Here is a 24,321-nt window from a genome sequence, read left to right as displayed (position 1 = left end):
GGCCTGCACAGGGCTCACAGCCTCTCCACCATGGGCTCCATCAGGACACTCTGATCCGCAGCACCCTGCTTCCTTTGTCCCAAAGAATGCGGCCCCCAGCTTGGCGTCCACCCCACCATCTGTGCAGCCTGCACCACCAGGACGCCCCCGCCCCCGCTGCCCTCCTCACTGAAGGGCGCCCTTGGGACCGCCGGAAGTGACCTCTTTTCAATTTTTTGAAGATTTTTCTTTTTTAAGACAGCCTATGTTTGATATTGTTCAATGTGTGCTTGACAATCATGTGAATTCTTTTCTTGTTGAATTCATTGTTCTACATGTGTTCATCAAACATGTAAATTTTGTTGTTCAGATTTTTACATCCTTACTGGCTTTTTGGCTGGTTCTTCAAGTATAGAGATATGGTAAAACTTCTTATTATGATTGTGGATTGGACTTGTTCTTTTGTTGTTGTTGTTAAATTTGAACAATCAATTTCTTAGTTCTAGAGTTTCTTTTTCCTGCGAGTCAGGAGAGATTATTTTCTTTTACAAATGGCAGTTTCCTTTGGTGTTGTATTTTCCATGCCTTTTCTCTCCATTTCCCTCTGTGTTTAGGCCATTCCTTGTCTTATTCTCACCAGTTCCTCTCCACCCCCAACAGAACTTTCCATTAATTGTGGGGCTCTTTTCTTCTAGGTTAAAATATTGGAGACATTTTCAAAGTTTTTCTACTGTTAGTACCTCTCATTATTTTGAGGTTTCCTCTACTACACCCATGACCTAATTGCCATGCTGCAATCTTATGGATAATGATGCAAATTCTGCTGTTTATCCCCCTCTACTTAGACAATATTAGAATTTTGTGGGCTTTAATGTCTCTTAGTTTCACTGAAGGTTTAGGTTGTCAGGAAGGATGTGTCTATCTCCTGTGAAATTTTTGCACCTTAGAAGTGGAGAAATTCCTATTAAATTACATCTATATTACTGCTAGAACCTGCAATCACAAATTGAATAGCTATTTCCTTTGTATGTTTAAAACTTATCCAAACTCTAATTCTAATGCTATACATGAGATTATAGTCAGGTCCTATACATATATAAAAAAGTTCCCTTTATCCATACCTGATCTATTCATAATATGATGCTTTTATTATTCTAAAGTCATTTTATGGATGTACTAGGTATGTTGACCTTTTTAATTTTGTTGTATGTAAACCAGCTTTACAATTTTTTTCAAGTGCTGGGGATGAAAACTAGGATCTCTAGCATGCTAGGCAAGTGCTCTACCACTGAGCTACATCCCATCCCTTTGCTATTCTTAAACATTACTGATACTATAGTTCACCCCTAGATTAATCCAAATAGTAAACTTGCTTAACTTACGCCACACAGTTTAAAATTAAGCATTAGAAAAAAATAGCTAAATATTATTTCATTTGCTCCCCAGAGTGAGGGAGAATGTCTCTACAGTGGATGAGTTTCTTTTACTCAGCCTGACCAGTGTTCAGGAGCTTCAGCCAGTCTTCTTTGTGATGTTCTTAATCATTTACCTGATCAACTTAGTTGGAAATGGAGCAATATTAATAATTGTAATTTTGGAAACCAAACTCCATCCCCTATGTATTTCTTTTTAGGAAAACTTTCTTGTCTGGATATTTGTTATTCTTCGGTGACACTGCCCAAGGTGCTTATGAACCTGCTCTCCACTCGCAGGGCCATATCTTTCCTAGGCTGTATCACTCAGCTACACTTCTTCCACTTTCTGGGAAGTACTGAGGCCATCTTGTTGGCACTGATGGCCTTTGTCCGTTTTGTGGCCATCTGCAACCCACTTTGTTACACTGTCATCATGAACCCGCAGCTGTGTGTCCTGTTGGCAGCTGTGGCCTAGCTCATTAGCTTCTTCTATGCTCTGATGCATTCTGTCATGACTGCATGCCTGGACTTTTGCCATTCTCTGAAACTTAACCACTTCTTCTGTCATGTGAAACCCCTCCTAGAACTGGCCTGTGGTAACACAGAACTCAACCAGTGGATTTATTCTGTTGTCACAGGGAGCATATCCATGGGAGCTTTCTTCCTCACTCTCCTCTCCTACTTCTACATTATTGGCTTCCTTGTGTTGAAGAGCAGGTCCTGCAGGATACCCCATAAGGCTCTGTCCACTTGTGCCTCCCATTTTATGGTGGTGTGTCTCTTTTATGGATCTGTGGGTTTTACATATATTCGTCCTGCTTCAGCTACATCCATGAGTGAGGACCGGACAGTGGCTGTCATATACAGTGCAGTCACCCCAGTGCTGAATCCACTGATATAAACCCTTAGGAATAAAGAAGTGATGTTGGCTCTGAAGAAAATCTTTGGGAGGAAGCTCTTTAAAGATTGCCATTAGCACCTAGGGGACTAATGAGACTTATATCTGTTTTACATTAAGACTTTCATAACTTTACTGTAATGAATGATTGTTTATTTGATTTCTGTTTTTCTCTCAGGAATTTTGAGCATGTATTATATCATGCAGTGTAGTAAGTTCAACAAACATAGGAATGAACGAACCAAATTCCAACAACTCATAAAAGTTAACTTTCAATGTGCTGGGAGGATATAATAAACAAACCCATAAGTACCCCTTATCAGGTAAATTAAGACCTATGGAGAACTAAAATAAAGTAGGATGAAAATGGAAGGATGAGAGTAGGTACCTGATGTATAATAAAAAAACTTGTCTGGTCTTTGTCTTGGTTCCTAGTATAGAGCTTCTAAAAACCTAGGAATTTCCCAAGTGGCAAAAGTATCTTGGTTATTCATGAACCACCTGGTTCATAGTTGTTTATCCTCATGTCATGATTTTTGGTAGGCCCCAGGTTAGCTTAGGATGGGGGCTGACCATGCTTGAGTGATTATCCATATAATTGGAGAGTTGGGGCTTTGAATCATGGTGATAGTATACTGACCTTCATGAGACAAGGAGGGAGGATAGAGATTGACTTTAGGTACATGGTCAATAATTCAGTCAACTATGCCTATGTAAGAAAGCCTAAGTAGAAACTTGACACTAAAATACAGGCACTCTTCTTGGATGGCAGTATTGTCCACAGTTTTGAACACCAGTGTGCCAGAAGAGTAATGTACCTTAACAAGGCAGGAGGTGTGTGTTTGGGACCCTCACAGAGCTTGCTTGGTGTGTCTCCCCTTTGTGTATTCTTTCCTCTGATAAAACTATAATCATAAGTATATCACTTTCTTCAGTCCTATGAGTCACTTGAGGGTGTGATAGAGACTTCCAAAATTGTAGCTACATGTCCATGAGTGAGGATGGTCATTTTTGATCCTGAAACCTACAGTTTATACCGAATGAGGACAGTCTTTTGGAGGACTGTGCTCATAACATGTGAAATTTGGTCTAATTTCAAGTAGTTGGTATCAGAATTCATTACAGTCTGTCACTCTTTTTACGCAGACACATGCACCTATGCACACATACGTGTAGTCCCCTGTATCCTTAAACTATCTTAATTCTTCTACACTTTTCAACTATATGTGATTCTGATAATATGATGATGTTGGCCCACTGGCATGAGATGGTTGTTGATGGAGAGAAACATTGTATCCCCTTAGAGATGTGATTAGCAGAATATCTGTCAGACTAAAATGGATGAAATTATTGTAGCAGGCAGCAAATTTGGAAAGACAATCAGGGAATTTTGACCTTCATGGTTTATACTAATGACAAACTGATCATGGGAAAAGTTCTACGCAAACCAGTATGAATATTGACTGCTTGCTGTATATCAGGAGTGGGTGAGCTGAAAGTTGATATTAACTGATTCAATGGAAAAAAAAAAACACAATTGCTCCCTCACTTAGTTTCCAGTCCTGAGCCAATTCTCAGAGGCTGTCAATTGATGGAGATGCAGGGCACTCATGAAGGAAGACATGCAGCACCACAGAAAGAATATATAGCAACAAAATTTTTTCCTAGCTTTTGTCCAAAAGAGAGCTTTGTCTGTTTACCTGAGTGATTGCACACTTTGGAAAAAGAAATATTCAGATCTTTTAGAAGCTTTGGTTATATAGCTTTAACCAAGATGGCAACAGGTAGCACAGACTGCTTTTATGGTCCTGTGTTAGACTGGAGAGTGGGTGTTGCTGCATTAAGGTCAGGTGATAAAAAGATCACTTTTCTAACTCCACCTCACAGTGTGTTCACCATTTCCACAGGACAACACTAGCCATTTCTTGGTTTCTGACCATACAACTGAGTTGCCTATACTTGGTAGTTGTCATGAGTGATTTGGTGAATGCATTATTTTCAGTACTCATTAGTAAGAGGGATCAGAAGTAATTTGTACTTTCTTGAGATGAACAACAGTCCATATACACAGTCTTGTCTCAAGGCCATATTAATTCTCTGAATCTGTCACTGAATAATACAATGGGCTATTTATCATCTGAAAATATTGTCAAAAATATTACTGACTTACTATATGGACAACACTATGCCAACTGGACCTATTGAGCTGGAAGTGGTGGAGGCTTTTTAAGAAATATGTACTCTACAGGCAGAGGGATAAACTCTCAAAAGCTCATGGACTTTCTAACTGATGAAGTGTTTCAAGGTGTAGAGTCATCTGGAGAATGTTATACTATTCTTTAATGAAAAAAAACAAGTCATCAAATATGGCACCTTCTATAACCTAGAGACATGTTTGAGTTCTGGGGGCAGCATAAGTCATATTTAGGAGTACTTTGTTGGCCCATTTATTGGATGCTTAGAAGACCAACATCACTGAGTAGAGCCTAGAATAAAACAGGGATTTTCAGGCAGTCCAGATTCTACACAAGTGACCATATTGCTTAGAGTGTTAAGATCTAGGAGATGCCACAGTACTAGTATTATCTGTAAGGATAAAAATTCCATGTCGTATCCCAGGAAAGACAACAGGAAGGTTGGTTGTTTACCAGCTGTTGTCCTTCACTGCCAAGTGCTTAAACTTTAAGTGACAAAGAGAGTATCTGTGGTGACAAAGAAAGAAGCTATATGTGGGCCCATTTGCATAAGCTATATCCCAGCAAAGTTAATCTAGGTACTACTCCCAAGTATATGACCTGCAAGCAGAGAAAATAAGCTTAGCTTTAGTTTCTTCCTACAGGGTTTGTGTGAGCACCAATTTCTGATGGCTCAGAGAAGGTCTGGTGTCTATTATAATACTTCACAGCAAGGAACTCACCTTTCTATGTAGTCACTGGTGTTACCAATAGATATTATTACTTTGTTCCTGCTACATAGTTGAGAATATAAGAATGTATGAAAGTACAAGTGGCCCATGACATCATTACTTATTTTCTCTTGAGTGCTTTGTGCCTCTTGGCTTGCAAGTTTAAGTTCAATGAAAGCAGAGGTTCTATCTAAGAAGGATAATGTTTCCACCAGCTAATACAACATGATTTTCACTAATCCCAAAACTATAGATGTTATCTAGTCACTTTTTACTATTCATATGGTGTATCAGACAAAGAGTTACCATAGTGATAATTGACCTTAATCATCAGAGGTGATAGAATTACTGCTGCATACTTGAAATCAGGGGATCCAGTGTTGAATCACTTGAAGTTCTGGTGTGAGGTTTAAAGCAAGAATGACAAAAACTAGCATCCATAGACTAATAAAGTAAAAATAAATAGTGGTTCAGGTCCTTTGGATTAAAAAACATAATAAGATGAAAGCTTAGATAAACAGGACTTCTGGCATGGTTAAGGGAGTTTAAATTAGTGGTAGAAGAGGGAAATTTTAGATAAATGTCAGTAATGACCTAAGATTCACCTGTAGGAGTGAAGGCTGTCTTTCTACCTATATGCTCTTTTCTGTTAGTGATTATTTTCTCCTAGAAATTATTGCCTTGTCTATATTCCGAAGAATAATTGAAAATGAGGATCTTAATATGGATCTGAGTGATTCAAGTGGAGAAGATGGCAAATTCTGTTAATCCACTGCCTATATTCTTTCAAAAATTATTATTATTATTAACACTGTTTTGCTTTTTTTCTTTTACTTTCAATATCCAGTAACTTCATTTTTTTGTCAGAGGATTGACCATGGACAGCCAGAATCTGCACTTCTTTTATATCAAAAGCAATGGACATGCCTGAGAATTTATCCCTCATAAGTGATAAGCTTTAAATAGTGAGTGACAATGTGGGATGTAAAGGCTTTAGTTCCTGATAGGACAACTTTGGGATATGACCCAAAGTGTCACTAGAGGGATTTTGTAGGATTTTGTTTTATACTAGACCCTGTATTGGTCTATTTTTACCTTTGGAATCTTTCTAACTTTTCTCTGAAAACATTTGCTAATATATAACTTTCTAAATTTGAACACAGAATGCATCTTGATGAGGCACCAAGTTGATTATGCTTAGAATGAGGCAGGCAGAAGAAGGTCCAGCTTCATCTCAGGACATGTCTCTATGATTTTTAGTTAAGTCTATTGAGGAATAATTTACATATAATAATATACCCATTTCAAGTGTACAGTTTGATGAAATTTGACAAATATATACTTTGATGTAACTACCACCTCAATCAATATTTAAAATATTTTTTTAAATACTGAGAAGTTTCCATATGCTTCTTTGCAATCAACCTCCTAACCTACCCCCAACAGAACCTCAGGTGGCCACTAATCTGCTGTCATTATAAATTTGTTTTGCTATTTTACAACAGGAAATTTATATTTGGGATCTTTCATTCAGCATGATGCTCTTGAGATTTGTTCATGTTGCTACTTTTATTGATTATTTGCCCTTTCTAAATTTTTATACTTTTATTTTTTGTTAGAAAAAGATCTAAGGGCAAAAACAGGGAACCCATAGGTAATAATTGCAGGAAGCAGTTGCCATCTAGAGCTAGGTCAAAAAAGAAGGGAAAAAGAGACCTGCAATAAAAATGAAGAAACATGGAGGAGAAGCACTGCAGAGCTAATGTACACAGCTCTACCAGGGACTGCACCCAGCTTGGGTTGTTCCTAAGGAACTTGGAAGAGGTCCCTGTTGCGATGAGGGCAGCAACAGGAAAATGTTATTAAATTGCTTTCAATCTACTTTTGTCCTCAGAACTTTACTGGTTATTCCTATTAGAAGAAGTTAATGCAAAATCAAATGGTAAAAAATAAAGTTTTCAGAACTCAATCCTAAGTATCACACAACATAGAGAAATGTGGCTCTGGAGCACAGAGCCTATAGTTAATCAATCATCACAGACTGTTATATTTCACATGTCCAGGTGTTACCTGACATACTACTGCACCCTGGGAGAAGAGGTAGGCTCCATTGCATTCATCCACAAACATTTGTAGTCAAATTGGTAGGAAAACAGGTTTTATTCAAAGCTGTCTTTGAAGGAAAATAAAAGAAACATTTTTATTGTTGTTGTATCCATTTTCCATTTGGGGGAGTTTCTTGGGGTGAGGAAAGCTTTTGAAAGTGAAGAGGTAGCAAAGTGAAATGAAAGATAGGAAGTGTACACATGAAGATTTAGTTAGCCTGTTTTAGGCAGGATAGGAGAGGGAGAAATCTCTGTTCTTAGCTTCCTTTCAGTGCCCCAGGCCTGAAGTCAGCCTGTTTAGCCTTCACTTTCAATATGAGGAAGAGACCCTCAATTGTAGAGGTGCCCTTAATTTCAGTCTGTTTCACAGGTAAAGAATAAAGCATACATGTTTAATCTCCAATTCATTATCACTTCTACTCAGAACCACAACCACTTTGGCACTTTTATCTTTGGCAAAATTAAGATACATGGACAAGATCATTTTTGAGCAGGTTAAAAAATTTTACAATCTTTTTAGGTATGAAAAAACTTTGAAATATTAGTGAGTAAGCAGTGTCTAGCACAATGCTCCCTGAGCTGAAGTATTTCTCTAATTCTGTGTCAATCTAGGAAAGCAACCCATGGTATTCGAATCACATTGAAAACAGGCTTAATATCTTCTTATGGAAGGGAAACCAATAGAAAAACAGCAACAAAGAAATGAAAAGGAAGGGATTAGAGATTTTGATGCTGTTAGAGATTCCAAGGAGCTCTGGATTCTTGGTTTGGATCACACTCTCAATTATTTTTTAAAAATTATTTTTCTATAGTTATAAGGTGACATTAAATATGAAAAATCTGTATAAAAAACATGTAGCTGAGCAAAGCAATTCGCTTCTAAAGAGCAAACAGAATAAGGTAGAAGAGTGAGCATAGACAGGTTCTGGATGGTCCTTAGTGAGCATGCTAGTCAAGATACTGCATCTATTGTTTAATAGCTAGCTGGAGCTACCCAAGAAGTGGGCATGGCTGGACTCCAGAATGCCATGAAAAGCCATTGAAGACATCAATTGAAGTGAATACTTAGTGAACACAATGAGCAGGGGATTACAAATATTCAGGGATCTTTTGTCCTACATATTTGATCTCCTTCCATAGCCAGGGGAAGGAGATCTTGGATTACACTGAGATTGAAGGCTTAGGATAATCTTCAGTATAGTAAACATTTTAGTACCATTTTACCATTTTATATGTAACTTATGTTTTTAGGCAGTATTTAGTAAAGAATAATGGAATAAAAACCAGTAATGTATCAGGGTCATGTTGTTTTTTTTTTTTAATTGTCTTTAAGACCAATGATTAATCAAGCAAATTGTAGAACAACAACAGGTGTACTAACCCTGGAAATAAACAGGTGGAAACAAGGCCAATTAAAAATATGTCAAGAAGAGAAGGTCTGTGGGGCTAATTCTACTGGGATCATTGTAAAGGAAGGATTTATAGCTATGAGTTTCTTAAAGTATGCCAGAAGGGAAATTTCATTAGTAGCACAGGGGCACTAAGATACAGTTTGCCTGGTGGTCAACTCCATCACTCCTTTAACCTAGGTTATACTTGTAGATGAAATACCCCTGAATGGGATGGTCATCATAACAGTTACTGAAAGGACAAAAACAACCCTTCTCAACATGAAGGAGGAGTTAAGTGTCAGGATGGTGATGATTACAGAAGGTAGATCCCTATTTTCCTGGGAAACATCAAACAGTAATAAATTTGGAAGAAGCATTATGTTTCTTCCACTTGGATACAATTCACTCTCTCTTGTGAGTGTTTTTGTAGTTGCCTGAAACTTACTTCACTTAAAATAAAATTCTCTTGCTTGGCTTTTAGTGACTGACTTTACATTTTCTTTTGTTGGAACACAAGAGATGAGACTTGAAGCTTGCAGTCACCGTTTACCCATGACAATTTTGTGTAGCTTAAATATATAAATACAATATTAAAAAACAAACAAAAAATGGGTTTGGAATCTGATTCTACTAATATCTACCTGCATAATCTCAGATTAGCTTTTTGTTTTCTGGACTTTATTTTTCTTTTTTAAATAAATGGGGAGAATCCTTTCTCACAAAATTTCTGGAAATACTAACATAAAGGTATTTTGTAAAATACAAAGTGCTCTGCATTGTTCACATAAATATTTTTTGTTAAAATTCTGATAATATTTTATTAAGATATTATGAAGGTTTATGTGATGTCTGAGTCTCTTAATTCTGTCTTTCACAAAAGACTATGACAAGGACAAAATTTAGTCAAGCTCTTTGTTAGATTCTAACAAGAATAGACTTTACTCCAGTTTCCGCTAATATATTTCTCATTTCTGCCTGACACATCATCATGATAGGCTTTACTGTTCACATTTCTAACACCATTCTGTTCATGACCACTTAAGTAGTCTCTGAGAACAGAGGATTTCCCTACAACTCTTCTCTTCTGAGCCTGAGTCCTCACTGGAATTGCCTTTAATGCTATTATTGTCAATCTCACATTTTGCTACAGGTACCTCAAAACCTTTCCAGCCTTAACCCCCTACCCTGTTTCAAAGCTATTCCACAATTTTAGCTGTTTGCTATAGCAATTCCCCACTCTTGGTACCGATTTCCTTCTCAGTTCATTTGTGTTTCTATAACAAAATCTTTGATACTGGTAATTGAAAACAAAAGCATTTTTTTCCTTCTTCTGTTTCTGTAGGATGGGAAGTCCAAGATCAAGTCACTGGAAAGTTTGATGTGAATGAGGGCTGCCCACTTGCTTGCAAAATGTCACTCTAGAGGAGACAAATATGTGTCATCACATGGCAGAAAGATGTAAGGGCAAAAGGTCTTAGGACTCTGGCCACTAAGGTCATTCATGAGGACTGCACCCTCATTACTTTATTGACCCCCCAAAAGACCACATCTTTTAATACTATGACATTGTACCTTAGGTTCTAATGTGAATTTTCAGGGTGGGAAAACATACATTTAATCCATAGCTAATGATAATATAAAATAGATACTATTTATGCTTATTATATTAGTATCAGTGCTTTATCTATCTAGACAATTCTCAGCTAAATATGATGTTATTTTGTTAAGTTTACAGTAGTGAAATGCCAGGGGCCACCCTGCACATGAGCTAAGCACCACCCCCATCAGTCCTGAGTGATGAAGGTATTGAACTGGCAGCCCATGCCATAAGCTGTGCAAGAAGCAAGTTGGCCTTACCTTTGCTGGGCAAAGAAATGCTTCAGTTCTGTGTTTGAGTGTTACTCAATGGGATTGGACAACCCCCCTTTCCTGTAACATTATCCCTTGCCTTATTTGCATGGAATATTTTATTGAATGCCCTTATCCTAATACATAGTGGGGTTCTGGGTGTACTTGCTCTCTTGTTCTCTTGCCTTCCTGCATAGAAAAGGACCTGTGAGGTTAAAAAGCCTTCCCAACTCCACTTAGTGAAAAAGGTACTTCCATGTCAGTGTGGTCTTTTCATCTCTGCCCAAACCATGCAGAGTGATACTGATTCATGGAGCTCAGGCTGTGAGTCATAGTGAAAAATGAGAAATTGGAAATATTAAGCATTTATCTTAACGTTATCTTGTCAGTGAGGATGGGCTGGGATTACAAACCTCAAAATTCTGATTATAAATGATGCTCTCTAAGTTTTTACTTTAAATCTGGAGATTCTAGAGAAAATTGAGTATGAAATCAAGTAATTTTAAAATTCAAAAGTCTAACCCAGATTATTTAACAGTAGTGAAAAAGACAATCTTATATTTGTGAGCTTGGAAGTTGTCTCTGGGACAGGAGAAAAAGGAATTTGTTTAAATCTGAAGGCATTTTTAAGACCTGTTCTCAGCAGCCACAGACCACAGCAGAGACCAATTGCATCAAAAGCTTTTGTTTCCTGAAACATGAGTGCACTGTGATGCACTGACAATGGTTATGGATTTTGTGTGGAGAGCCAGAGCCTAGCAGTGTCTGTGCAAGTAGTTACATTGGAAACTGTCTATTGGGGAGTGGATAATTGTAGTACATTATGGTACATGGCATGGGACCTCATTAAGAAAGTAAATAGGCAACTGTGTATTAGACAATTATGTGCTACAAGGTAAATGGGTCCACATTTACATCTACAAGGCTGTAATAATTAATTGTTTTCATTGTTGGGATTATTTCCTTTGAAGAGATCAATAATGCTGCAACCCACACCAAATTTCTTATTAAAATAATTCCCAGAAGTTATAACTTTTCTAAAAATCCCCTGATGTAATTAACGAAACTCTGGCAATTAAAGAAAATTTTGCCTCTGCAAGGCAAGCTAGATAACAAGCAGCTTTTAAAGAATTGTTCATAATAAGATGTCCCAGAGGGAAGCAAGCTCATGACTTGTAGAGGATTCACATGTTTAACAATTGAGAGAGTTTACTGTTGAAAAGGAAAATAGGGTTTTCAAAACCCTCCTAGGGGTATATTATGTCTCAGAACATAAAAGCTCCATATCACGCTGTAATCATTATAGCACACATTGACATATTTATAATTTATACATTGAGTTTGATCTGTCCTGTCAGATTATTCCCACCCCTTCCTCATACTGGAGATTGAGCCCAGAGGCTCTTTTTCACTAAGCTACATCCCAGTCCCTTGCCCCTTTATTTTTATAATTTTAATATGGAATCTTGCTGAATTGCTTAGGTTGTTAAGAATTTGTTGAAGCTGGCCTTGAACTTGTGATCCTCCTGCCTCAGTCTCCTGAGTTGCTGGGATTACAAGTGGATGCCACTCTGCCTGGCTCAGATTATTCTTGTATTGATAAAAAGGAAACAGCCTCTTTGTTCCACTGTTTAATTGGGCTAGAGAATAAATTCTATGCATGGAAGTAAACCCATTCATTTTTAGTCAACTGGCTGTTGATAAAGCTGTTAAGAGCATGTGCTAGAGGGTAATTTTTCAATAAATGGTTCTGGGAAAACTGTATATTCAAATGAAGAAAATGAAATTATATCCCTCTCTCTTACCTGGTACAACAATCAACTCAAAGTTGATTAAAGACTTAAATATAAGACATGAAATTACAAGAAGAAAACATAGGAATGTTGAAAATCTTTTGGATATAATCCAAAAGCCACAGGAAACAAAAGTGAAAATAAGCAAATGGGATTATTAAATGGAAAATGTTTCTGCATGGCAAAGAAAACAACACAGTGAAGAGGCAACCTATAGAATGGGAGAAATGTTTGCAAACTATATATTTGACCAAAAGTTGATATGCAAAATATGTAAGGAATTCCAAAAACTCAATAGCAAAATTTAAAAAGATTAATAAATGAGCAATAGACTTAAATAGACATTTCTCAAAATATACACAAATTTCCAACAGGTATATGAAATATTCAACCTTACTACTCATCAGGGAAACACAAATCAACACCACAATGAGACATCACCTCACCTTCTCACCTGGGTAAGAATAACCATTATCAATCAACTAAAGATAATAGGCCCTAGCAAGGATGTGGGAAAAATGGAATCTGTTCACGTTGTTGGTGAGAATGTAAATTATTACATCCATTATGAAAGAGTGTTGAAATTTCTTCATCAAAGTAAAAATAGATCAACCATAAAAGCCAGCAATCCCACTCCTTGGATATATCCAAGGGAAATAAATCTATCTGCACTCCCATGTTCATTTCAACAAAAAATGGAAATAAAAATGTAAAAATGGAAAATAACCAGTGTCTATCAACTCATGAATGGATGACGAGGTACCTATAAACATCAGAATATTATTCAACTATACAAAAGGATGAAGTTTTGCCATATGCAACATGGATGGAATTAGAAAAGGGAAATGAGCCAGGTATAGAAATACAGGTGCCTCCTTATCTTACTCATGTGTGGAATCTAAAAAAGTTGAACTTACAGAAGTTAACAATAGAATGGTGATTGTTGGAGTCTGGGAGGGTAGCAGGAGGTAAAGATGAAGAAAGTCGATGAATCTTTACTAAGTTAAACAGGAGCAAGATGTTCTGGTGTATTATCACATAGTAGGGTGACTATGGATAAAAATTATATGCTGTGAATTTCAAAAAGCTAGAAGAAAATTCTTGGAAAGTTTTCACTAAAGAAATGATAGGGTTTGAGAAGAGAGATTCTCTTTAGCTTGAGAAAACTATATGGATGTTGTAAATTTATGCATTCATAATTACAAAAGTTTCAGACTAACTTTTTGATTTTTAAGTGCTTAGGTTAATAAAAAAACTATTTTTAGTCACCATGGAAAATGATGGAGAAAGAGATTAGAAGGTTAAAGTACTCACTCCAATTACTTTTAAGGTTTGCTAAAGTGATGGACATTAAATCATATTTTAATGTTATTTTAATTTAAATAATTTTGATATTAGGAAGGTGGGTATACATTCATTTTTTAGTCAACTGTTTTCCTTTGTGAATTTTTTCTTTGTCAACCTTTCCAGTTTTGTTTTCCTATTTATGCTTTATGAAAGTTCTTCATAATTTTTTGTAACACATTATTATCATGGTTTTTGAAAAATACAGTCTGGTAAACTTCATCTTTTAACTGTGGTTTATTGTCTTATTAATATACCTTTGAATTTATTTGTAGCAAATGTTAATCTGTGTGATCAATTTGTTCTATGTTTACATTCTGTTTCTTTCATAACTGTAAATTTAATATGTTTTATCATTCTGTTCTTTTTTCTTCTTTTATTCTGGAAATTTTGCATTCTGCTTTCTTCTTTCATCTTTTAGCCTGAAATTATGATTTGCACCTTTTATCACTATGAAGACTTTAAAACACTTTAACACTGTAGAAACGCAATTTGTTTCATATACTATAAAATATGTATTCCTTTTTATCACCAACAAATTTTAATAATATTTTATACAAATTTTATTTAAAATTTTCAGTCATTGACTATGTTCTTTTTTTGATATTTATCTATTCTTAAAACTCAGAATTTCCCCATTTTCTTCCAATTTAACTATATTCAGAATCTCTTTTAAGTGAGGGTTTACTGGTTTCAAGTCTTATGATTTGGGTTTACTGGTATCAAGTCTTATGATTTATATTTTGTTTGAAGATATACAAATTCTATTTTTTATTTATGAATCTTTTGGTCGTTGGACATGCTATTTTACATGGATGGATATTACTCTCCCTGACTTCTGTTTCCTGTTGTTGCCAATGGCCTCAACCATCCTACTGTATAACAATCTGATGCTCCTTTGAAGGGGCCCTATCTTTCATCCTGCTCTTAAAATTCTTTTCTGCTTCTGTTGTCTTTCTCTGTTTCATGTTTCTGAGGTCAACTCATGCAACTACTATATGCCCCAAAGCTTCAGTTTAAACTTGTAATTGTTTTGGTTTTCAAAATTTCTCTAAGTGATGATCCATGTTGCATCCAATAGTTATTAAATTTCCAAGGCTAAGGCTTTGTCCTTTCTTTCAAATCCTTGTTTTATTTCTCTTTTAGTGAGCAACACAAAGCTCTGCACAACAATTACTTAAACTTTGGAAAAATTCCTTAAAATAATACAAAAACTTTAAAAAATCAATACTTTTGGAGAAAGAAAGAATAGACAAATCAAGGTCTCCAAGAGGAGATTCTCAAGACATTTATGCCTGGGACACCACGTGTGAGAGTCAGAGGGCACTCAGATTGTTTATTTTGTTGTCAGACCATGAACAAAGCCAAGTCTTGTGTCATTTATTTTTACACTTAATTGTGTGAAGTTCATAACAAGGCATGAAGTTCATAACAAAAATCTCTATTAATTCTATTCAAAGATACAATCAAAGCCTTATATCCTGATTCTTAAAATTACATAAGTACAAAAATATCTATTTATTGCAAGATATGTAAAGATAAAAGAGTAAGGTGAATTGGTCAGGGAGAAGATATTAAATTGGAATGATTTTTTTCTTTGATAGAAACAAATTGAGAACATTAAATGGGGTAAGTCAAAGTACTTTGGAAAACTTCTTGAATTTAGGTTTTTGAAATTACCAGATGGAACAAGTGGGTTTATGGTACAGGACATCAGTTAGAAAATCTTGTAATTTACTCATCTATTTAATCAGATTTTGTTTCAAGTAGACATACCTGTTTACGTGCTTTTACATGTAGGTGTTTATAAGTGTTTTTGTTGTTATTGTTGTTGTTGTTTTTGTGTGTGTGTGTACATGTAAATGGTTAAGGTGAATAAATAGCTACTGTATTTGTTTTAATATTTTCCATATACTGGAAATAAAAATTTTCTATGTACTGGAAATTAAACTATTAAATTTCCCTGAGCTCATTTAGTTGGAGTTTCAATACTTAAATCAATACTGTGGTAAATTATAATTTTTGACATATGCAAATACATCTAAAGAACAAATTCTGGGAAGTTGAATTGCTAGTTCAAAGTATATGAATATTTTCATTTTTGATAGTTATTGCTAAATTGCCCCTTAGAGATTGAGTCAATTTATATCCCCACCTGTATTATACCACGCTTAAGCAAATATGGTGCATTGTCAAACACTTTGATCTCTGTTAAAATTGTATATCATTACATTTTACTTTGAATTTCTATTTTTTTCACTTTTTTTTCTGGTGAGATTTCTTCCATTAAGAAAGTATGACTTTGGGAGCTGGGATTGTGGCTCAGATGTAGAGCGCTAACCTTGCACCCATGAGGCACTGGTTTCAATTCTCAGCACAACATAAAAAAATAAAGATATTTGTACACCTACAACTAAAAAATAAATATGTTTTAAAAAAGAAATCATGACTTCTTATTTTTTATTTCTTTCATAAGGCTTAGATTGCAGGGAGTTTATTTATTAATTCTTTTGATTAACATAGATAAATTGTACATATTCATGGGATTTAGTGGATTTTTCAATGCATAGATACTGATCAAATCTAGGCTCACTCTAGCCATTGTCTTCCAATTGCCCAACCTCTTGTAATCACTATTTTATTTTATTTTATTTTATTTTTAATTTTTTATTGTTGGCTGTTCAAAACATTACATAGTTCTTGATATATCATATTTCACAATTTGATTCAAGTGGGTTATGAGCTCCCATTTTTACCCCATATACAGATTGCAGAATCACATCAGTTACACATCCATTGATTTACATATTGCCATACTATTGTCTGTTGTATTCTGCTGCCTTTCCTATCCTCTACTATACCCCCTCCCCTCCCCTCCCCTCCCCTCCCCTCCCCTATTCTCTCTCTGCCCCCTCTACTGACATTCGTTTGTCCCCCTTATATTATTTTTCCCCTTCCCCTCACTTCCTCTTGTATGTACTTTTGTATAACTCTGAGGGTCTCCTTCCATTTCCATGCATTTTCCCTTCTCTCTCCCTTTCCCTCCCACCTCTCATCCCTGTTTAATATTAATCTTCTTCTCATGCTCTTCGACCCTACTCTGTTCTTAGTTACTCTCCTATAATCAAAGAAGACATTTGGCATTTGTTTTTTAGGGATTGGCTAGCTTCACTCAGCATAATCTGCTCTAATGCCATCCATTTCGCTGTAAATTCTATGATTTTGTCATTTTTTAATGCAGAGTAATACTCCATTGTGTATAAATGCCACATTTTTTTATCCATTCATCCATTGAAGGGCATCTAGGTTGGTTCCACAGTCTAGCTATTGTGAATTGTGCTGCTATGAACATCGATGTAGCAGTGTCCCTGTAGCATGCTCTTTTTAGGTCTTTAGGGAATAGACCGAGAAGGGGAATAGCTGGGTCAAATGGTGGTTCCATTCCCAGCTTTCCAAGAAATCTCCATACTGCTCTCCAAATTGGCTGCACCAATTTGCAGTCCCACCAGCAATGTACAAGTGTACCCTTTTCCCAACATCCTCGCCAGCACTTGTTGTTGTTTGATTCATAATGGCTGCCAATCTAACTGGAGTGAGATGGTATGTTAGGGTGGTTTTGATTTGCATTTCTCTGACTGCTAGAGATGGTGAGCATTTTTTCATGTACTTGTTGATTGATTGTATGTCCTCCTCTGAGAAGTGTCTGTTCAGGTCCTTGGCCCATTTGTTGATTGGGTTGTTTGTTATCTTATTGTCTAATTTTTTGAGTTCTTTATATACTCTGGATATTAGGGCTCTGTCTGAAGTGTGAGGAGTAAAGATTTGTTCCCAGGATGTAGGCTCTCTATTTACCTCTCTTATTGTATCTTTTGCTGAGAAAAAACTTTTTAGTTTGAGTAAGTCCCATTTGTTGATTCTAGTTATTAACTTTTGTGCTATGGGTGTCCTATTGAGGAATTTGGAGCCCGACCCCACAGTATGTAGATCGTAGCCAACTTTTTCTTCTATCAGACGGCGTGTCTCTGATTTGATATCAAGCTCCTTGATCCATTTTGAATTCACTTTTGTGCATGGCGAGAGAAAGGGATTCAGTTTCATTTTGTTGCATATGGATTTCCAGTTTTCCCAGCACCATTTGTTGAAGATGCTATCCTTCCTCCATTGCATGCTTTTAGCCCCTTTATCAAATATAAGGTAGTTGTAGTTTTGTGGGTTGGTTTCTGTGTCCTCTATTCTGTACCATTGGTCCACCCACCTGTTTTGGTACCAGTACCATGCTGTTTTTGTTACTATTGCTCTGTAGTATAGTTTGAAGTCTGGTATCGCTATACCGCCTTATTCACACTTCCTGCTTAGCATTGTTTTTGCTATTCTGGGTCTTTCATTTTTCCATATGAATTTCATGATTGCTTTCTCTGTTTCTACAAGAAATGCCATTGGGATTTTGATTGGCATTGCATTAAACCTATAGAGAACTTTTGGTAATATCGCCATTTTGATGATGTTAGTTCTGCCTATCCATGAACAGGGTATATTTTTCCATCTTCTAAGATCTTCTTCTATTTCTCTCTTTAGGGTTCTGTAGTTTTCATTGTATAAGTCTTTCACCTCTTTTGTTAGGTTGATTCCCAAGTATTTTATTTTTTTTGAAGATATTGTGAATGGAATGGTTGTTCTCATTTCCATTTCAGAGGATTTGTCGCTGATATACAGGAATGCCTTTGATTTATGCGTGTTGATTTTATATCCTGCCACTTTGCTGAATTCATTTATTAGCTCTAATAGTTTCTTTGTAGACCCTTTGGGGTCTGCTAGGTATAGAATCATATCATCTGCAAATAATGATAATTTAAGTTCTTCTTTTCCTATTTTGATGCCTTTAATTTCTTTCGTCTGTCTAATTGCTCTGGCCAGTGTTTCGAGAACTATGTTGAACAGAAGTGGTGAGAGAGGGCATCCCTGTCTTGTTCCAGATTTTAGAGGGAATGCCTTCAATTTTTCTCCATTCAGAATGATGCTAGCCTGAGGCTTAGCATAGATAGCTTTTACAATATTGAGGTATGTTCCTGTTATCCCTAGTTTTTCTAGAGTTTTGAACATAAAGGGATGCTGTACTTTGTCAAATGCTTTTTCCGCATCTATCGAGATGATCATATGATTCTTATTTTTAAGTCTATTGATGTGGTGAATAACATTTATTGATTTCCGTATATTGAACCAGCCTTGCATCCCAGGGATGAATCCTACTTGATCATGGTGCACAATTTTTTTGATAAGTTTTTGTATCCGAGTGGCCAGAATTTTATTGAGGATTTTTGCATCTAGGTTCATTAGAGATATTGGTCTGTAGTTTTCTTTCTTTGAAGTGTCTTTGTCTGGTTTAGGTATCAGGGTGATGTTGGCCTCATAGAATGAATTTGGAAGTTCTCCCTCTTTTTCTATTTCCCAAAGTAGCTTGAAAAGTATTGGTATTAGTTCCTCTTTAAAGGTTTTGTAAAACTCTGCTGTATACCCATCCAGTCCTGGGCTTTTCTTAGTTGGTAGTCTTTTGATGGTTTCTTCTATTTCCTCAATTGATATTGGTCTGTTTAGGTTGTCTATATCCTCCTGACTCAATCTGGGCAGATCATATGACTTAAGAAATTTATCTATGCCTTCACTATCTTCTAATTTACTGGAGTATAAGGATTCAAAATAATTTTTGACTATCTTCTGTATTTCTGAAGTGTCTGTTGTGATATTGCCTCTTTCATCCCGTATGTTAGTAATTTGAGTTCTCTCTCTTCTTCTCTTCGCTAGCATGGCTAAGGGTCTGTTGATTTTGTTTATTTTTTCAAAGAACCAACTTTTAGTTTTGTCAATTTTTTCAATTGTTTCTTTTGTTTCGATTTCATTAATTTCAGCTCTGATTTTAATTATTTCTTGCCTTCTACTTCTTTTGCTGTTGTTTTGCTCTTCTTTTTCTAGGATTTTGAGATGAAGTATGAGATCATTTATTTGTTGGTTTTTTCTTTTTTTAAGGAATGAACTCCAAGCAATGAATTTTCCTCTTAGAACTGCTTTCAATGTGTCCCATAGATTCCGATATGTTGTGTCTCTGTTTTCATTAATCTCTAAGAATTTTTTTAATTTCTTCCTTGATGTCTTCTATAACCCATTGATCATTCAGTAACCTATTGTTCATTCTCCAATTGATGTATTCTTTTTCCTTCCTTCTTTTATCGTTGATTTTCAGTTCCATTCCATTATGATCAGATAGGATGCATGGTATTATCTCTACTCCTTTATATTGTCTAAGAGTTTCCCTGTGACATAATATATGATCTATTTTTGAGAAGGATCCATGAGCTGCTGAGAAAAAAGTGTAACTGCTTGATGTTGGGTGGTATATTCTATATATGTCAATTAAGTCTAGGTTATTAATTGTGTTATTGAGTTCTATAGTTTCCTTATTCAACTTTTGTTTGGAAGATCTGTCCAGTGGTGAGAGAGGTGTGTTGAAGTCTCCCATGATTATTGTATGGTGGTCTATTAGACTCTTGAACTTGAGAAGAGTTTGTTTGATGAACATAGCTGCACCATTGTTTGGGGCATATATATTTATGATTGTCTTGTCTTGTTGGTGTATGGTTCCCTTGAGCAGTATGTAGTGTCCCTCTTTATCCCTTTTGATTAACTTTGGCTTGAAATCTATTTTATTTGATATGAGTATGGATACTCCTGCTTGTTTCCGAAGTCCATATGAGTGATATGATTTTTCCCAACCTTTCACCTTCAGCCTATGTATGTCTTTTCCTATCAAATGCGTCTCCTGTAGGCAGCATATTGTTGGGTCTTGTTTTGTGATCCATTCTACTAGCCTGTGTCTCTTGATTGGTGAGTTTAAGCCATTAACATTTAGGGTTATTATTGAGATATGGGTTGTTCTTCCAGCCATATTTGTTTATTTATGTTACTAAACATGGTTTGTTTTCCTCTTTGATTATTTTCCCCCCTTTAGTGTCCTACCTCCCACTGTTGGTTTTCATTGTTATTTTCCATTTCCTCTTCCTGTAATGTTTTGCCAAGGATGTTTTGAAGAGATGGTTTTCTAGCTGCAAATTCTTTAAATTTTTGTTTATCATGGAAGGTTTTAATTTCATCTTCCATCCTGAAGCTTAATTTCGCTGGAAACACAATTCTTGTTTGGAACCCATTTTCTTTCAGTGTTTGAAATATGTTATTCCAGGATCTTCTAGCTTTCAGAGTCTGTGTTGAAAGATCAGCTGTTATCCTGATTGGCTTACCCCTAAATGTGATCTGCTTCCTTTCTCTTGTAGCTTTTAAAATTCTCTCCTTATTCTGTATGTTGGGCATCTTCATTATAATGTGTCTAGGTGTGGGTCTCTTATGATTTTGCACATTCGGCGTCCTGTAGGCTTCTAGGATTTGGGGTTCTGTCTCATTCTTCAAGTCTGGGAAGTTTTCTCGTATTATTTCATTGAATAGATTGCTCATTCCTTTGGTTTGAAACTCTGTCCCTTCCTGTATCCCAATGACTCTTAAATTTGGTCTCTTGATGCTATCCCATATTTCTTGGATGTTCTGCTCATGGTTTCTTAACAGTCTTGCTGAGCTGTCTATGTTCTTTTCAAGTTGAAATACTTTATCTTCATTGTTTGATGTTCTGTCTTCTAAGTGTTCTACTCTGCTGGTAGTATTCTCAATTGAGTTTTTAAGTTGGCTTATTGCTTCCTGCATTTCTAGGATTTCTGTTTGTTTGTTTTTTATAACCTCTATTTCCCTGTATAGTTGATCTTTTGCTTCTTGGATTTGTTTATGTAATTCACTGTTGAAGTGATCTTTCATTGTCTGATTTTGCTGTCTGATGTCTTCCTTGAGACTCCAGATCATCTGAAGCATGTATATCCTGAATTCTTTATCTGACATTCCATCTGCTGCAGCTATTACCTCTTCTAATGTTGAGTTGACCTGCAATGCTTGTGGTCCTTTCTTTCCTTGTCTCTTCATACTGTTCGCGTTCCTTTCTACTTGGTGGAACTGTTGTGCTATTGAATTTTCCCCCTATATATTTATATTGGTCTTGTATAGTTGCAAAGTCTCCCTTGCAGGTGTGGGCGGTGGCTTTGCCCCTCCTCCAATTGGGGCAATGTGCCTACCATGCCGGCAGGCCGCTGGGCCTGCTCTGCCGGTCGGTAGCAGGTCCGCCGACCTTGCAGGCGCAGGAGGCGGCTCTGTCCCTCTGCGGGCCGCTAGGCTTGTTCTGTCGGTGGTCACAGTTCTGTCTACTTTGCAGGCGCAGGCAGCGGCACTGCCCCTCTGCAGGCCTCTGGGGCTGTACTGCCAGTGGGTCGCAGGTCCGCCTACCTTGCAGGCGCGGGGGGGCGGCTCTACCCTTCCTCAGGCCACTGGGCCTGTTCTGTCTCTTGGTTGCAGGTCTGGCTTGTTCTGATGGTGGTCACAGTTCCGTCTACTTTGCAGGCGCCGGGGGGGGAGGGGGCGGCTCTGCCTCTCAGCAGGCCGCTGGGCCTGCTCTGTGGGTGGTCACAGTTCCCTCTACTTTGCCGGCACAGGGGGAGGGGGCAGCTCAGCCTCTCAGCAGGCCGCTGCTCCTCTTCTGCCAGTGGGTCACAGGCCCGCCTACCTTGCAGGAGTGATTGGAAGCTCTGTCCCGCCGCGGGTCACTGGGCCTTTTCTGTTGGTGGTCACCGTTCCACCTACCTGGCAGGTGCGGGGGGTGGGGGGCGGCTCTGCCCCTCAGCAGGCTGCTGGGCCTGCTCTGTGTGTGGTCACAGTTCCCTCTACCTTGCCGGCGCAGGGGGAGGGGGCGGCTCTGCCTCTCAGCAGGCCGCTGCTCCTCTTCTGCAGGTGGGTCGCAGGCCTGTAATCACTATTTTATATTCAGGTTGTTTTTATTGATCGACTTTTTTTTTTTTTTAGAAGTGAGGAGATTTGAATCTAGGCTATTGCCATGCTCCTACTCAGAAATAATGTGTGCCTATTAAGTCCATTAAAAAGTGTTTTCTAACTTTGTCAATATATCTTTGACATTCTTTAATTAGCTATACTAATTGTAATGCCATAGATGAAGCTAGAGTTAAATCTTGTTCCTTTTTAATATATTTTCTCTGAATCTACCTTAATTCTGATGAGCTGCCTTTTAGGTTTAACTGCACAGTCTGAGTAGCCTTTTGACTTCCATGCATCAGATATCACATTAACTCAGAACTTGTCATATACTTCCATATTCCTCAGTTATGCTTCAAATGAATTTACCTCTGGAATGCTGTTCACTACAGTTTGTCCTTTTTTTTCAGGTGATAAACTTCCTTCATTTCACCCTACAAAGTGTATCAGGATGTGTTTGCTAATTGTCACTGTCATCTTTTCTTCCCTAAAACAATGGAGAACTTCACTTTTCTGAATGAGGTTTTTTTTTTTTTTTTTTTGCTGGGACTGACCCAGGTTCAGAGTCTACAGCTTGTAATCTTTATCATTTTCCTCATTATATACATGACAAACATATTTGGAGTTGGGGTCATATTAGTGATCATCATCTCAGAACCAAGACTCCACTCTACTGTGTATTTTTTTCCCTGAGAAATCGTTCTTGTCTGGATATTTACTATTCTTCAGAGACAATGCCCAAGCTAATGTGGAACCTCCTCTCCATGCACAGGGTCATATCCTTCCTAGGCTATATCACACAGCTACACTTCTTCCACTTTCTTGGTTGCACTGAATCTGTCTTGCTAATCATCATGGGATTTGATGGACTTGTGGCATTCTGCAACCCACTTGGCAACACTGTCATCGTGAACCCCAGCTCTGTGTCCTGTTGGCAGCTGTGATGTTGCTCATTAGCTTCTTCTATGCTCTGGTGCATTCTGTCATGACTGCATGCCTGAACATTCACCACTTTCAGAAACTCAATTGCTTCTTCTGTCATATCAAGCCTCCTTGGAACTGGCTTGTTGGGATTTAAGTCTCAATAAGTGGCTCATTTTTATTGTCACTTGCAGCTTAGCCATGGTGGCTTGCTTCCTCACTCTCCTTTCCTATTTCTATATAAGTGGCTTTCTTCTGTTGAAGCACTGGTCCTGCAGTGTATTCCACAAGGCTCTGTCCACTTGTCCCTCCCATTTTTATGGTGGTATTTCACTTTTATAGAACTGTGGAGCTCACTTATATCCCTCCTCCCTGTGCTGCCTGTGTTACACAGGAACAATTTATGGCTATCGTACACACAACAGTCACTCCAGTGTTGAACCCACTGATATATACCTTCAAAAATAAGGAAGTGATGTTTGCTCTGAGCAGAAATGTTAGGAGGAAGCTGAAGCTGTTTGCCTGAGGAAAATCAGTCACAATATTAAACAGAGGAAAACCGTATGCCATTTTTATGACATTTATTTTATTTCCTATAGTAATTCAATATATTTCTTAAAATTTTATTTTCATTTTAGATATTTGTTTAGTTGGAAACCAGGTTATTCATTCATATGCTTTCAACTACTACTCATATAATCATTCATTCATTTGAAATATCTTGAGTAAGTCCTGATCAATATGCACAAGATACCCCGGGGAAAAAGGTCCCCAAGGCCATTAATGGGGACGTGGATCTTATATTTTTGTTGAGG

At 37.1% G+C, this 24,321-nt stretch overlaps 2 pseudogenes; both read left to right on the top strand.

Annotated features, from left to right (window-relative positions):
• Nucleotides 1-86: 86 nt before the first annotated feature.
• LOC124095289 (olfactory receptor 12D3-like) lies at nucleotides 87-2,370 on the top strand (annotated as a pseudogene).
• Nucleotides 2,371-23,080: 20,710 nt separating this feature from the next.
• Nucleotides 23,081-24,032, top strand: LOC124095288 (olfactory receptor 12D3-like; annotated as a pseudogene).
• Nucleotides 24,033-24,321: the final 289 nt, after the last annotated feature.

Source organism: Marmota monax, unplaced genomic scaffold (assembly GCF_021218885.2).
Source record: "Marmota monax isolate L192 unplaced genomic scaffold, Marmota_monax_Labrador192_F-V1.1 WCK01_AAM20220418_F8-fsc00534, whole genome shotgun sequence".
In the NCBI taxonomy this organism is placed as follows: Eukaryota; Metazoa; Chordata; class Mammalia; order Rodentia; family Sciuridae; genus Marmota; species Marmota monax.
The sequence above is the reverse complement of the archived record's forward strand: the minus strand, read 5'-3'. Positions and strand labels throughout refer to the sequence as shown.